The sequence below is a fragment of the Coregonus clupeaformis genome, unplaced genomic scaffold (assembly GCF_020615455.1).
Source record: "Coregonus clupeaformis isolate EN_2021a unplaced genomic scaffold, ASM2061545v1 scaf1245, whole genome shotgun sequence".
Taxonomy (NCBI): domain Eukaryota; kingdom Metazoa; phylum Chordata; class Actinopteri; order Salmoniformes; family Salmonidae; genus Coregonus; species Coregonus clupeaformis.
The window spans coordinates 147,447-160,794 of record NW_025534699.1 but is presented as its reverse complement, the minus strand read 5'-3'; the positions used below and the strand labels follow the sequence as shown (position 1 = coordinate 160,794).

Here is a 13,348-nt window from a genome sequence, read left to right as displayed (position 1 = left end):
GAATTAAGAATATTTTGAAGATTGTTCCACAAATGATTACTACACAAATATTCACATGTGGCCGCTGATAGTGACCTATGTTGGATGACTGGTTGGTTTATTTTTAACCCATTTGTTTATTGTGAGTACTGTAAACTTTCCAACTACCTACATGGTATTGTAGGTGCTATAGAGGCAAATGGTTGGGTTACTGGTTGGTTTATTTTAAACCCATTTGTTTATTAGAAAGTACTTCGTAAACTTCCTGGTGATGCTTTCTTTATAGCCTTCAGGTCAAAATGACCTAGCTGTACAGGTGAAGATTGCCACAGATCCAACTCCTTCTCCCCCTAACCCTCTCTCCCATCTCAGCCTCCTCTCCACTCATCTGACCTTGCATTCCTCCTGTGCACCTCCCCTTGGCCAGGTAAACCATAAAAATATTCAAACCTCTGTTAACTACCCAGGGAGCTCTTGTCACTGAAACGTGGAGAGAGGGAGAGAGAGGTGGACGCAACAGGTGAAGTCTCTCAGGATAAGGAGGAAATAAATGATCTTTAAGGCAAAACCACTGGGATTGAGACAGCGGAAAAGGATGGGGCTTGTAGTAAGTCTGCATTGCAATTTTAATTTATCAGGATTTGAACGACTTATTTTGCTTTCAACTAATCTTAAAAATATGTTTTTTTTGCAGTTCATACATGCAAGAAACAAGTTTAGCTCTATATTTTATGTTAATAGCTGCTTCTTAAGGGGATTTTATACATTTCTAAATTCGAATTTCTACACCTGATTAGCAAAGAGGCACATTGATAGTTTATACCTCCTCTTCATTAATGTACGACATACAGAAGGGGAAAGATGATTATAAATAGCGGCAACACGAGGACGTATGGAAAGAAGAAGAGTTAAAAGCAGTTATATAACAGCTATGAGAAGACGGATATGATTTCCACCTGAAAAAGGAAGTTGACCTGGTGAGAAACCATTATTTATTCATTTATTCAATCTATTCATCTAATTTAGTTGACATGGACAATGCACGTTAATCCATATGGTACCTGTTTAAAAGTAGACAGTGACATAGTTTCAAAAATGTCTGTATTTCAAGAAAAGACAAAGGTGCACAGTAAACAAAAAAATTTTTTTTCCCATACAAAAGACTACGGTTTACTATAGAATACTACAGTACTAACTATATAATTCTATAGTAACCTGTAAAATACCATACTACACTGTAGTATCTCAATCATGTGTAAGTACTTACTATAGAATGTTGTAGTATACTTACTGTAGAATGCTATAGTAAATATGACAGTATTATTGGGATAGTTAAACACTGTAGTAAATACTACAGTAATACAACAAAAAACACTAAGTCCAAAACCACTAAGCACTTTTTAAAACTATATTAACTACTACAGTGATTTTTTATTTGTATATACCCTGCCCATTCCAGTGCATTCCCATATTTCAATGTGTGCCACCCATATGTAAGAAATTATCCGTCTAGACCCTCTCATCTCTACCTACCTACAGGTTATGGAAAATGTTCTCTTTTAGTATTCTTTCAGTAGGTTTCCTCTGAAGGAGAAAGTTTCCCCTTCTATGTCAAAGATAATAACCAAAATACATAGTAAATAACATAGCAATGCAGTAATGTTATACGTAATTTGGGCGGGAAATAATTGCTGTATTTTGAATGGTATCAAATTCCATCCCACAGAATACAGTACACTATAATGCTTGGAGCCCAAAAAATCTTGACCACTAGTGGCATGTTATTGTTGCTTCTGGCTCATGACCATATTTTGAGGCTTGCCTTGTAAGAGGCTATATTTGCACCTGTTAGTGAGAATGCTGTACCAATTTAACTGGTTCAGGTAGTAGTGGCTCTATCAATTTTAAATGGATAGGGAACATATTGGAGTGGTAGAGTAAGTTTTCAATCTTAAATGTTTGAGTGCTTTTGCCATAGTTCTTGGTTTGTTTATTCCCAGTTGTTGCTGATAGTTTGGAAGCTCTTTGTTAAGGCCTCTAGAAGTGCAACGATAAAAAACACCAAATATTCATTCATATGCTGTAATGTGTAAGCACTACCTAGCAGCTAACCTGCTTTTACCAACCATGTCATTATAAACCATTGTAAAATAACAACCCATTCTCCTCAATTAATTTCATTCATCCATTCTACCATTCCATCATAAAACCAGTAGTATTAATTTTTTAATACATTTTTAACTTTAATCTGTATATATAACTGTAAAACAACACATTTCATCAAACCTATCCAGGTGTATGTGAAAATAAAACTTTATTTTTATTTTTATATTAACAGTATAATATGTAAAATCTACGATAATTTACTGTCATTACACAGTACTTGCTCTTGATACTTTATTTACATAACAGTAGGCACTATGACATTCAAAAACTTACTCACTACCAGCTGCCTGTAAATTCACTGAATGGCAAATCCCCTTTACAGCGTGAAGTTCATTAGTCTCTGTGGACAAGAAAAGGTGTGGCATACAACCTATCAAGCGTGTGTATAAAGCTCTTTGGCTTCTAGATTGCATTTGGATACCATTTGCATTTTCATTTACATACTTATTATTTCAGCAGTGAGTCTTGGTGGTCAGTTCTAAAAACCCATGAACATGTTATTAACTTCTTTTCAAAGAAACATTAAATTATCTCTTTGGAAACTGCTTGCCTGTAGCGAAATAGAAAATTTACATGTGCACTGTGCAGTACTTTTCAGGGCAGGAATGTAAAATTCAGTAATGGATTCAGCTGCAGATTCAGAGCCATTCCATCCCATCATACAGAAACGAACTTGGTTTAGATTTAAAATCTGAATAAATAACTATTATACCTAGAATCAGTTCAAATTATTGGAGGAATGTGTTTCATAACTATATGTTCTGTTTACTTCTTGCTAAGGGGGAAAGATTAGAGAACTACCTAGTTCTAACAAGCTCTCTTTTTCTCTCGTGATTTAGGACACCACAAGTTGACCTTTGATGAACTTCTAATATGAAATACGGTACAGACTTAGCCAGGTGAGTGGAATATGTATGTGTGTCATATGTGCTCAAGGTTTGTAACATTGAGAACCACTTGGATCAGTTGTCTTGGAAGGATTACAGCTGACTGAAATTGGAAGAGTACTGAGGTCGTGGAGGTTACGGCACAAGGTCATATAGCATAGGTAGAACTTCATCTGCTTTCATAGCCATGATGAAACTGACTATCTACCACTGAATCTTTCATATGAAACGTATCTATATCTTCCAAAGTTTACACGAGTTTGAGTCAAATATATATTTTCTCCGATTGTGTGACATCCCTTCACTTACTCTGTGTTGCCTCTTCTATCTGTCTGTCCTCTTTTCCATTTTCCTCTCTCTCTTTCTCTCTCTCTCATCCTCCTCCACCCAGGGTCTATCCTCGGCTGGGCCAAGGATATCCTTTTTCTTCGCGACTGGCCCCGAACACCCTGACTCCTCCCCGCACTACCCCCTGAGTGGGTGAAGTTCTGCAAGCAGCTCTCGGGCGGGTTCTGCATGCTGCTGTGGATCGGAGCTGTGCTCTGTTTCATGGCACACATTATCCAGGTCACCCGTTGCAGGAAGAGCCGACAATGCTAATGTGAGAACACAATCATAGAATTCAGAGTAATTTGAGACTTGACAAAAAACACAAAGCCTCCAGTGATGGAAAGGCTACAACGATAACGTGCAATATTCTCATAATCTTTCTGCCTAACAGCTGTACTCCGGTCTTGTGCTCGCTGTTGTCGTCATTATCACTGGTTGTTTCTCATACTACCAAGAGGCCAAGAGCCCAAAGATCATGGACTCCTTTAAGAACCTGGGTCCCCACAGGTTAGGGACTGCATTTTCAAACACCTGAGAAGAACTTGATCATAGTTACCCCTACAGATGTTAATCCCGTCATCTGCCTTTGGGGCAAGCCCTGGTTGTCCGTGATGGTGAGAGAGGAAGAACATCAACACTGAAGAAGTGGTGGTTATGAGCGATATAGTGAGGTGAAAGGGAGGAGACAGGATCCCAGCTGACTTGCGTATCATCTCGCCAGCGGCTGCAAGGTGGATACATAAAAATACATGAAGTCGTGTCACACCGTAAAATGTCATTCATTCATTGTTGTATTGATGCAATTCCATTCTTCCCCACTCAGGTGGACAACTCCTCCACTGGTAATCTGGAGCCCCAAACCTCGAGCGTCCTGGATTTTTAGCAATGACAACCCCCCGGAAACCAGGAATATCGCTTCTTCTCTACTAACCGTGTTGAAGGGTAACTACTTTCTGTAACTAGCCGTAATTATTGAAAAGTTATTACTAAAAATTACTAAAAATGTATGAATTGGCTTCTTTAGGATGGGATTCAGACCGAGTTCCAAGCGCATAAAATGGAACTTTATTCTTTTTAATGCACTCTCCTGGCTATTTGTATTAGGACTAAAGCATGGGGAAACGCCAGAAATTGAGGTGTGTCTGACCTGGATTTTGTCCTGTAATAATCCCACCACCGCTACCGCCGAGGAACCATGAATAAGTTCTGAGCAAACCTGTCGGTTCTAAGTGGGAAAAGCATCTACTTTTATTTCCCTCAATAGAAGTGCACAGCATTCTTCATAACACTGTCATTTATAAATTGATAAGAGCTAACTGATAAGAGCTAGGTAAATGAGTGAAGTATGAAATATGTGCGGATCAGAATTTTTAGCTTGTATGGTCTTATAACTTGCAGGGATCAAATTTGAGACACGCCAAATATAGATACAGAAAAACCAAACAGCTAGTAACAGGTGTAGAAGCACGAAAGGCAAAATTGCTACCGTAGCCACTGTGCTCTCTTAGAACGCTTTAATCATATGCCCCCAACGTTTCCTTTTTCTTACTAGCCACTATATTTAACTGCCAATTTAGTGTTTGTTCCTTCCTTACATTCGTATCATTCCATTACATCGTTTGATTTAGCTTCTAGCTTTATCTCGTTCCTCTGTAAACGCTTCGTCAATGTCTTTGTGAGCTGTGGCTGGTGAAGTCAAGTAATAGTGAAATGCTATTTAATGAAGGCCAACATACAAACTGTAGCAGGGCCAAATCGAGGGTAGATAGGCCTGTTAAAACATGGCTATGGAGCTCAAACCGATACTTTGATCTTGGACGCACGTCTCAACACTTTGCACAGTTCCATGATTATGAGGGAAATTAGAGTACGTTTATTATATCATACTATTGTATACTTCTATTCTCCATACTATAATTATAAAACGATTGTAGGCTGACCACTTTCAACCTCACCACTGATTAACTGAATGTAACAACTTTCAAAATTGAACCAAAACTCCTTTTTTTTGTACATAAATTATTTTCTTACATGAAGTAGGATTTATGACTTTCCCTAAACATAAATAATGTGTAAAATCAGTGTTTTAAAATTGACCATGAGTTCTTGGAAACAGAGACAAATATGCATATGTTTTCATGGATTATCTTTTCTATATTCTTGAACACATTCTCTACATTCAAGTCTTGTATGATCAAACCCAAATTAAAGGTGCACAGTATTTAAAGAGATTGCTTTAGATCAGGGTTCTTCGACCTGGGTCCTGGAGGGTTGAAACACCCTGTTTTTCATCCTCTCCTTCTAATCAGGGGCCTAATTCAGACCTGGGACACCAGGTGAGTGCACTAACTACCAGGTAGAAATAAAAAAACAGAGTGTTTCTGGCCTCCAGACCGAATTCGAAGAACCCTGTTTAGATAAATGAACAGAAAAAACGATAGAACAAAACCTCCCTGATTAAAATGGTAGGCCACCAAGTGGGTGTGTTTTCTGGAGTGGTGAATTAAATGTATTAAATGCACGCAAGGGAACCTTAGCCCGAAAACCTTGTTAAGCCCCTCCATAAGGTAAGTCTGAATACCAACTACTGAGAAGTGTTAGGAAAGGCAGGCATATTAAAAGTGTTCATTTGTCTGATTCGGCCTCTTTGTGATTCTAACCAGGAATCATCAAATCATCAATTATTTTTTGAGCAGATGGTCTGGGGGCCGGAAATAATTGGCTGCAAAAGCCTAAACATATAATATTTGAAAAACATCATAACAAACCTTGCTTACATTTGTATGTGATCACGTGATTTCTTTATTATGTGTGGGAATAGTTGTGAACACATTTCCAAATTTAAACACTTGGAGCTGATTGCCTGAAGGTTTTTACATTTTTAAAGTCCAACAATGAAAACTTTTGACTGGTAGGTGTATATATAAATATTATTATTATTTATTTATTTTATTTATATATATATATATATATATATATCACTACCAGTCAAAAAGTTTGGAGCACAACTACTCATTCAAGGTTTTTTCTTTATTTTTACTGTTTTTTGATAGAGCAGAATAACACATATGGAATCATGTAGTAACCCAAAAAGTGTTAAAACAAACTCAAGATATATTTTATATTTGAGATTTTTCAAATAGCCACCCTTTGCCTTGAATGTGACAGCTTTGCACACTCTTGGCAATCTCTCAACCAGTTCAGACAGGAAGTCACCTGAATGCATTTCACCCAACATGCAGCCTAAAAGTTATTATTTGTGGAATATCTTTCCTTCTAATGCGCCCAGCCAATAAGGAATATTTCAAACTAGAAAGTTTCAATGTAGTCAAAACCCATCAGCCACTATGATGAACTGGTCAGAGACCGCCGCAGAAGAACCAGAGTTACCTCGGCTGCAGAGGATAAGTTTTTAGAGTTACATGCCAAATTGCTAGGCCAAATAAATACTTCAAGCAGAGTTCAAGTAACAGACACATCTCAACATCAACTGTTCAGAGGAGACTATGGAATCGGGGGCCTTCATGGTCGAATTGCTGCAAAGAAACCACCACTAAAGCTCACACCTATAAGAAGAAGAGACTTGCTTGAGCCAAGAAACACGAGCAATGGACACTAGACCGGTGGAAATTTGTCCTTGGGTCTGGAGTCCAAATTTGAGATTTTTGAGCCAACTGCTGTGGCTTTGTGAGACGCGGTTGGGTGAATGGATGATCTCCGGTGTGTGAAGTTGGGCAATTGTGAAGCATGGAGGAGGGGGAGGTGTGATGGTGTGGAGGTGCTTTATTGGTGACAATATCAGCGATTTATTTAGAATTCAAGTCACACTCAAACAGCATGGCTACCACAGCATTCCGCAGCGACACGCCATCCCATCTGGTTTCGCTAGTGGGGACTGACTACTTGTTTTTTCAACAGACAATGACCCAACACACCTCCAGGCTGTGTAAGGGCTATTTGACCAAGAAGGAGAGTGATGGAGTGCTGCACCAGATGACCTGGCCTCCACAGTGTTTTTTATACTTTTTTGGTTACTACATTATTACCCGTATGTGTTATATCTTAGATTTGATGTATTCACTATTATTCTACAATGTAGAAAATAGTAAAAATTAAGAAAAAACCCTGGAGGGTAGGTGTGTCCAAACTTTTGACTGGTACTGTATATATTTTTGTGCCCAGAAAACATGGGGAGGCCAAACAAAACCTCTCACATTCCAAATTCGCGCCGAAGCGGTGCCAGTTGGGGAACCCCGTTACCAAAACCAGATTCTCCATGTTTGGTCCTTCCAGGAACCGCAAGCGGGAGGTATCGGGCCCATCAACACTGGTGACCACGCTAATTCATGGGTCGCATCGCCGCTTGGCCATGAGTCTGGAAAGTGGGGCAGACGCCCGGGATTGAAACTGATCACTTCATCGAAATCATCACCGTGGTCCGCTCTTCGTCGCGTGACTTTCTTAATCCTCTGCTATTCTGGCTGTGGTTGGCTGCCATCCATCATCTTCCTCATTGGAATCATCAACCTAATGTGCCAGAGGGTCTCCTGGCATACACAACTGTGGAGTGCTGATGAAAAGCCATGTTTAACAAAATCTTCATGAAAAATAACAACAAAACATATTTTGTCTCATTTTTTATTCTTTAACCCTTTGCATGGATTTCCCATCTAGGGTGTGTTAACTTCTGACTACCAAGCGTATGGGGCGCAAGAAAACTGCTGGTGAAGAATCCCGAAGCTGTGGAGACCCTGGGGTCCACCTCCCACAACCTGCTCTGACAAGACTGGCACCCCAACCCAGAACAGAATGACCGTGGGCTCACATGTGGTTCGACAACCAGATCCATGACGTCTGACACCACAGAGAACCAGAGCGGCACCCAAGCTGTTCCCTCCACCTGGGCTGCACTGGCTAGAGTCGGCTTGCCTGTGCAACCGCCACTCGCCGCCTTCCTGGTAGAACAGAGCAACGTACCTATCCCCAAAAGAGATGTATGTGGTGACGCCTCAGAGACTGCCCTGCTGGGAAGTGGTGATCGAGCTGTGCTGTGGGTCTGACAAAGACATGAGAGAAAAGCACGCAAAGCCGCCGAGATCCCCTCAACTCCACCAACAAATACCAGGTAACCACACGTGCTCTTTATACATAGTATCTGGTCAATCAAATCAAACAAGCTTTATTTACACAGCACATTTCAGACATGGAATGCAATGCAGCTCCACAGGAAAAAAAACAATGGACAAAAACAATTGAAGTAAAACCCGAAATATTTACAACAAACATAAGAGAGATAAAAAAACAAAATATAACAATAAAAACTGGACAAACCGAAGAAGTAAAATGTGCGTAACAAACGGGTTAAAACTGTGATCTAAAAGGTGGTGTCATGGATTTAAAATCATGGATGGCTTTTTCTCAATCACTTTAACTGCCACTGGGTATTACATCCAATACGTGCCGAAACTTACTTTACCAGGCTTACTGGTAACTGCTGAGTTATTTTATTTTAAATAAAGTAAACCCTCTTCATGGTGTCATCTCATCAAAAAACAATAAATTTCTTCCCTTAGCTCTCCGTCATGAGAACAACACGGCCGAGCAGTCCAAGCATCTGCTGGTGATGAAGGGAGCCCCTGAGAGGATCCACGTGCTCCACCATCTTGCTCCAAGGCAAAGAACATCTTCTGGATGACGACATAAAAGCATCATTTCAGAACGCCTCGCTCTAGGAGGGCTGGGAGAGAGGTGCTGGGTAAGAGGGCACACACCAATATGGAAACATATTCATTCAAAAGGCTTGGGAGCTAATGTACAGTCTTGAACATGCAGGATTTGTTCTAGCGTGTTTCTGACTTGTGTCCTTTTCAGGTTTCTGCCATTTCCAGCTCCCCTGATGACCACAGTTTCGAAGGCTTTGACTTTGACTGTGAAGAGATGAACTTCCCCACTGAGAATCTGTGCTTCGTCCTCATGTCCATGATTGACCCTCCCCGTGTGCCGTGCCTGACGCTGTGGAGTAGGTGCAGGTGTGCTGGAACAAGGTATGGCAATATCATATTAAACTCAACACTCTTAGGCCATCACACATAACAGCCACTTTGATCAGACCACCCAACTTCCCCTCCTACGCTTAGGTTATCATGGTTACTGGGGATCATCCCATCACTGCGAAGGCCATTGCCAAGGGTGTGGGCATCATCTCTGAGGGCAACGAGACTGTTGAGGAAATTGGCTGCCCGCCTGAAAATCCCAGTTTCTGAGGTCAACCAAGGTATGTTGCAGTTTGTTTGGGATACTTTGGTGTATGTCATCATACTTTCTACACTTAAAGCTGAGTGACAGAAACCTATATTTTGTAGTTTTGGGAAAAATACAAGCCAGTTATATTTAGCTTATATTTTAACTTTCCATCTTTGTGCCATGCAGAGATGCCAAGGCCTGTGCTGTCCATGGTGGACAGCTGAAGGACATGACCACCGAAGAGTTGGATGACATCCTGAAGCATCACACTGAGATTGTGTTTGCAGAACTTCTCCCAGCAGAAGCTGATTATTGTGGAGGGTTGCCAGCGTCAGGTACTATTTAGTTAATGAATCCATGCTTATGTGTCAGTCGGGATCATTGCATCTTTCGCTGTAAGACCTTTAAACACCTCTCTTACTTATCCACAGGGTGCCATTGTGGCTGTGACAGGCATGGTGTGAACGATTCTCCTGCTCTGAGGAAGGCTGACATCGGGTGTTAGCTAGGGGCATCGCTGGATCTGACGCCCCAAGCAGGCTGCAGACATGATCCTCCTGGATGACAACTTTGCCTCCATCGTGACTGGTGCTGAAGAGGGTACGAGGAGCTCTGCCGATGACTATCAATTGTGTGTCTTTCCATCCTTCTGTCATCACCCTGACTATCCCTTCCACCCTCTATTTCCTCAGGTCGCCTGATCTTTGACAATGAAGAAGTCCATCACCTAAGCAGCCCTGTCCAGTAAAAATTCCAGAGACACCCCCTTCTTCTTTTTGTTCCTCGCCAACATTCCGCTGGCTCTAGGGACCGCCCACCATCCTCTGCACCGACCTGGGAACTGACATGGGGGTCTTTCAGATGTGGATACTCCTCCTTTGTGAACAATCTGATCATGTGTTCTGGTGCATCACCACAAACAATGTCCGTGATCATTTCAGAGGTTGTTCAGAAGGTATTTCACTAACAAGCTAGCAACGATGTGTTTCTAATTTGGGTGATCTTTCCCTCACCTTCAAGATCCCCGCTATCTCCCTGGCCTATGAACAAGCTGGAGAACGACATCATGAAGAGACAGCCACGGAACCCCAAAACCGACCGACTGGTGAACGAGACTCATTAGTGTGGCCTTACGGTCAATTTGGTAAGGCGTTAATTTGACCCTGTTTCTGTTTTGCCTGCCTTTTAACGGGTCTTTTTGAGTTGTATGTTGACCAGTCTGTTTCATAGCACATTTACAATTGAGATACACTTGTATTAGGATAGTCCGCCTGTATTATCAACAAAACATCATACTAACAAGACTATCTGTTGATAAGCAACCGCTTTCTACGGTTAGGTAAGGGTAAGGTAAAGATAGGTAGTGCTAGGGTTAGTAGATAGTTAGTTGAAATGTTACTGATGTTGTCTGTAGATAGTCTTGTAGATGCATCTACAGATGGGACTATCTAAATGAAGTGTTACTAATACTCTCCTCCTTCTTCCTCTTCACAGGAGTGATGTTGGCCGCAGCCGGCTTCTTCACATACTTTGTAATCATGGCTGAGAACGGGTTCTCATCCCATGGATCTGCTAGGTATCCGCTTTGGACTGGGAAAACCAGTTTATCAACGACTTGGAGGACAGCTACGGCCAGCAGTGGGGTGAGATACACAAATGCCGCTCTGCCTTTTTGCTGACGCCTTACTAACGGATCCATAGAAATAGAATGAATAGAAAGGGCGTCTCCATTCAAGCAATGATGGTATAATGGGTGAGCTGGAGGAGTATACCGGTCAAATTGTCAGGGTATAGCTTCTTAGCCCGCTCTATTCATTATATTTCTATGAAGGGATTAGCATTAGCCTTGTTTTGAGTACCTTCTTGTGTGATGAGTTCTCCATTAGAGCTTTTTCAATCTCTCTCCAATTTTTTTCAAATGTAGTTTAGTCCAGTTAGTTTATTCCATCAGGAAATTCAAGAAAACGAAATAAATCAATAAATGTGATATAGTATTAAAAACCAAGGTTCAGAAGTCATGGCTGGGATTATGCATTAGGGTTGATGCACAGCTTGCATTTTGGATAGTCAGCGGAGGAAGAATCAATGGTCTTGAGAAAGAGGGAACCTTTCAGTCACTGCCAGAGAGGCAGACACAGCAGGTCCGTAGCCTCGGCAGCACAACCCACAACCCCCCGCTCCGTGTTTGGGCTTCGGAGACAGCTTGCTACGATTCCTCCAGAACTACCATTTGTACACTTGTGGATGCCGCTTGCTGTCACTGGCTCACAGGCTCACCACACATTCATTAAAAATGTAATAAACACCTCCCCTCTTTCTCCTCTTCCTCTTTGTTCCTCTATCTGCCCTCATCTCCTCTCTCTCTCTCATCACCTCTCTCTCTCTCTCTCTCTCTCTCTTTCTCTCTCTCTCTCTCTCTCTCTCTCTCTCCCCTCTCTCCCCGCTCGCTCTCCTCTCCCCCATCCTTCAGACATAAGTGAGAGCAGAAAGATTATTGAGTTTACCTGCCACACAGCGTACTTCGCCGGGCTGTCGGGATTGCACAGTGGGCCGCTTTTGGGTCGCTGTAAGACCAGGAAGAACTCCTTCTTTCAGCAGGGACTAATGAAGTAAGCACACACATCGATCTCCGTGGTCTTGGTCTAAGTCTGGTACACACACACACACACACAACACACACACATGTTCATACAGCCCTGCAACTCACTTCAAAATCAATATCCACCCTGTTGGTTTAAATTCATGAAATATATTTTATTTTTCCTCCCACCTAAAGGAACTGTGGTTCATCTTCGACTTTGTTCGAATCCGCCTGGCTTTTCCTGTCCTACTGCCCTGGAATGGATGTCGCCATCAGAATGTACCCACTCAAGTGAGCGGTAGACCCTTCAGATTATCTTAAACTCTTCTGTATACCAGCTTGGAACAAAGGTCACCGCTGTTTTAAAAGATGAGTGGTAAAATGGGTGGATATGATAAAGGGCGTGAGACTACTGCGGCCCCACAGGATCAGTTGGGGGTTCACTACTAGCTGAAGTGTAATGGGGTTTACTGCCTAACCGAGAGAGAAAACGCAGCTCCCAGATTTCCGCTCAATTTAATATTTTATTTTCTTTTCCTTCCTCTTCCTTCTATTTTTCTTCTCTATTTCCTTCTGTTATTCCTCAGGCCTTTCTGGTGGGTGTGTGCCTTTCCCTACACCCTGCTCATCTCATCTATGATGAGGTTAGGAAATACATCATGCGACGGAACCCAGGAGGTAAGTGCTCAGGGACTATGGACCACAACAAGTTGTTAAGCTAATGCCGACACTTGGCCGTCACTGTCAATTATTGTATAATAACATGACAATGACATGTAGGATTGGGAGTGCCGAATTATATCCTTTTTGTATCATGGAGATTTGGCAGTGTGGCAAGATGAAATCGAACTAATTCTGTTGTTTTTTTTCTCTGAATTGTCTCTTCTTTCAGGTTGGGTGTACCAGGAGACTTACTATTGAGGCAAAGAGGCGGTCCCAGGATCACTCAATGTCACTCTGCTACAGTATTGCTTATAATGTAATCATTCATTTTACAAATGATATTAAACCTATTTGCCTTTGATAGACAATCTCAGACCTTACTTGATAGTCTATTCCTGTAGCGCTAAGAGTCTCGGCTGCACTTTGCTATTCATCTTTATGGGAGTCAGATTGCATAGTCTTTACTATGGGTTGCATGCGAGGTCCATCAAACATGAAA

General features: G+C 41.5%; 1 pseudogene; it reads left to right on the top strand.

Moving 5' to 3' along the window:
- Positions 1 to 3,018: 3,018 nt before the first annotated feature.
- Positions 3,019 to 13,107, top strand: LOC123486506 (annotated as a pseudogene).
- The last annotated feature ends 241 nt before the right edge of the window (positions 13,108 to 13,348 follow it).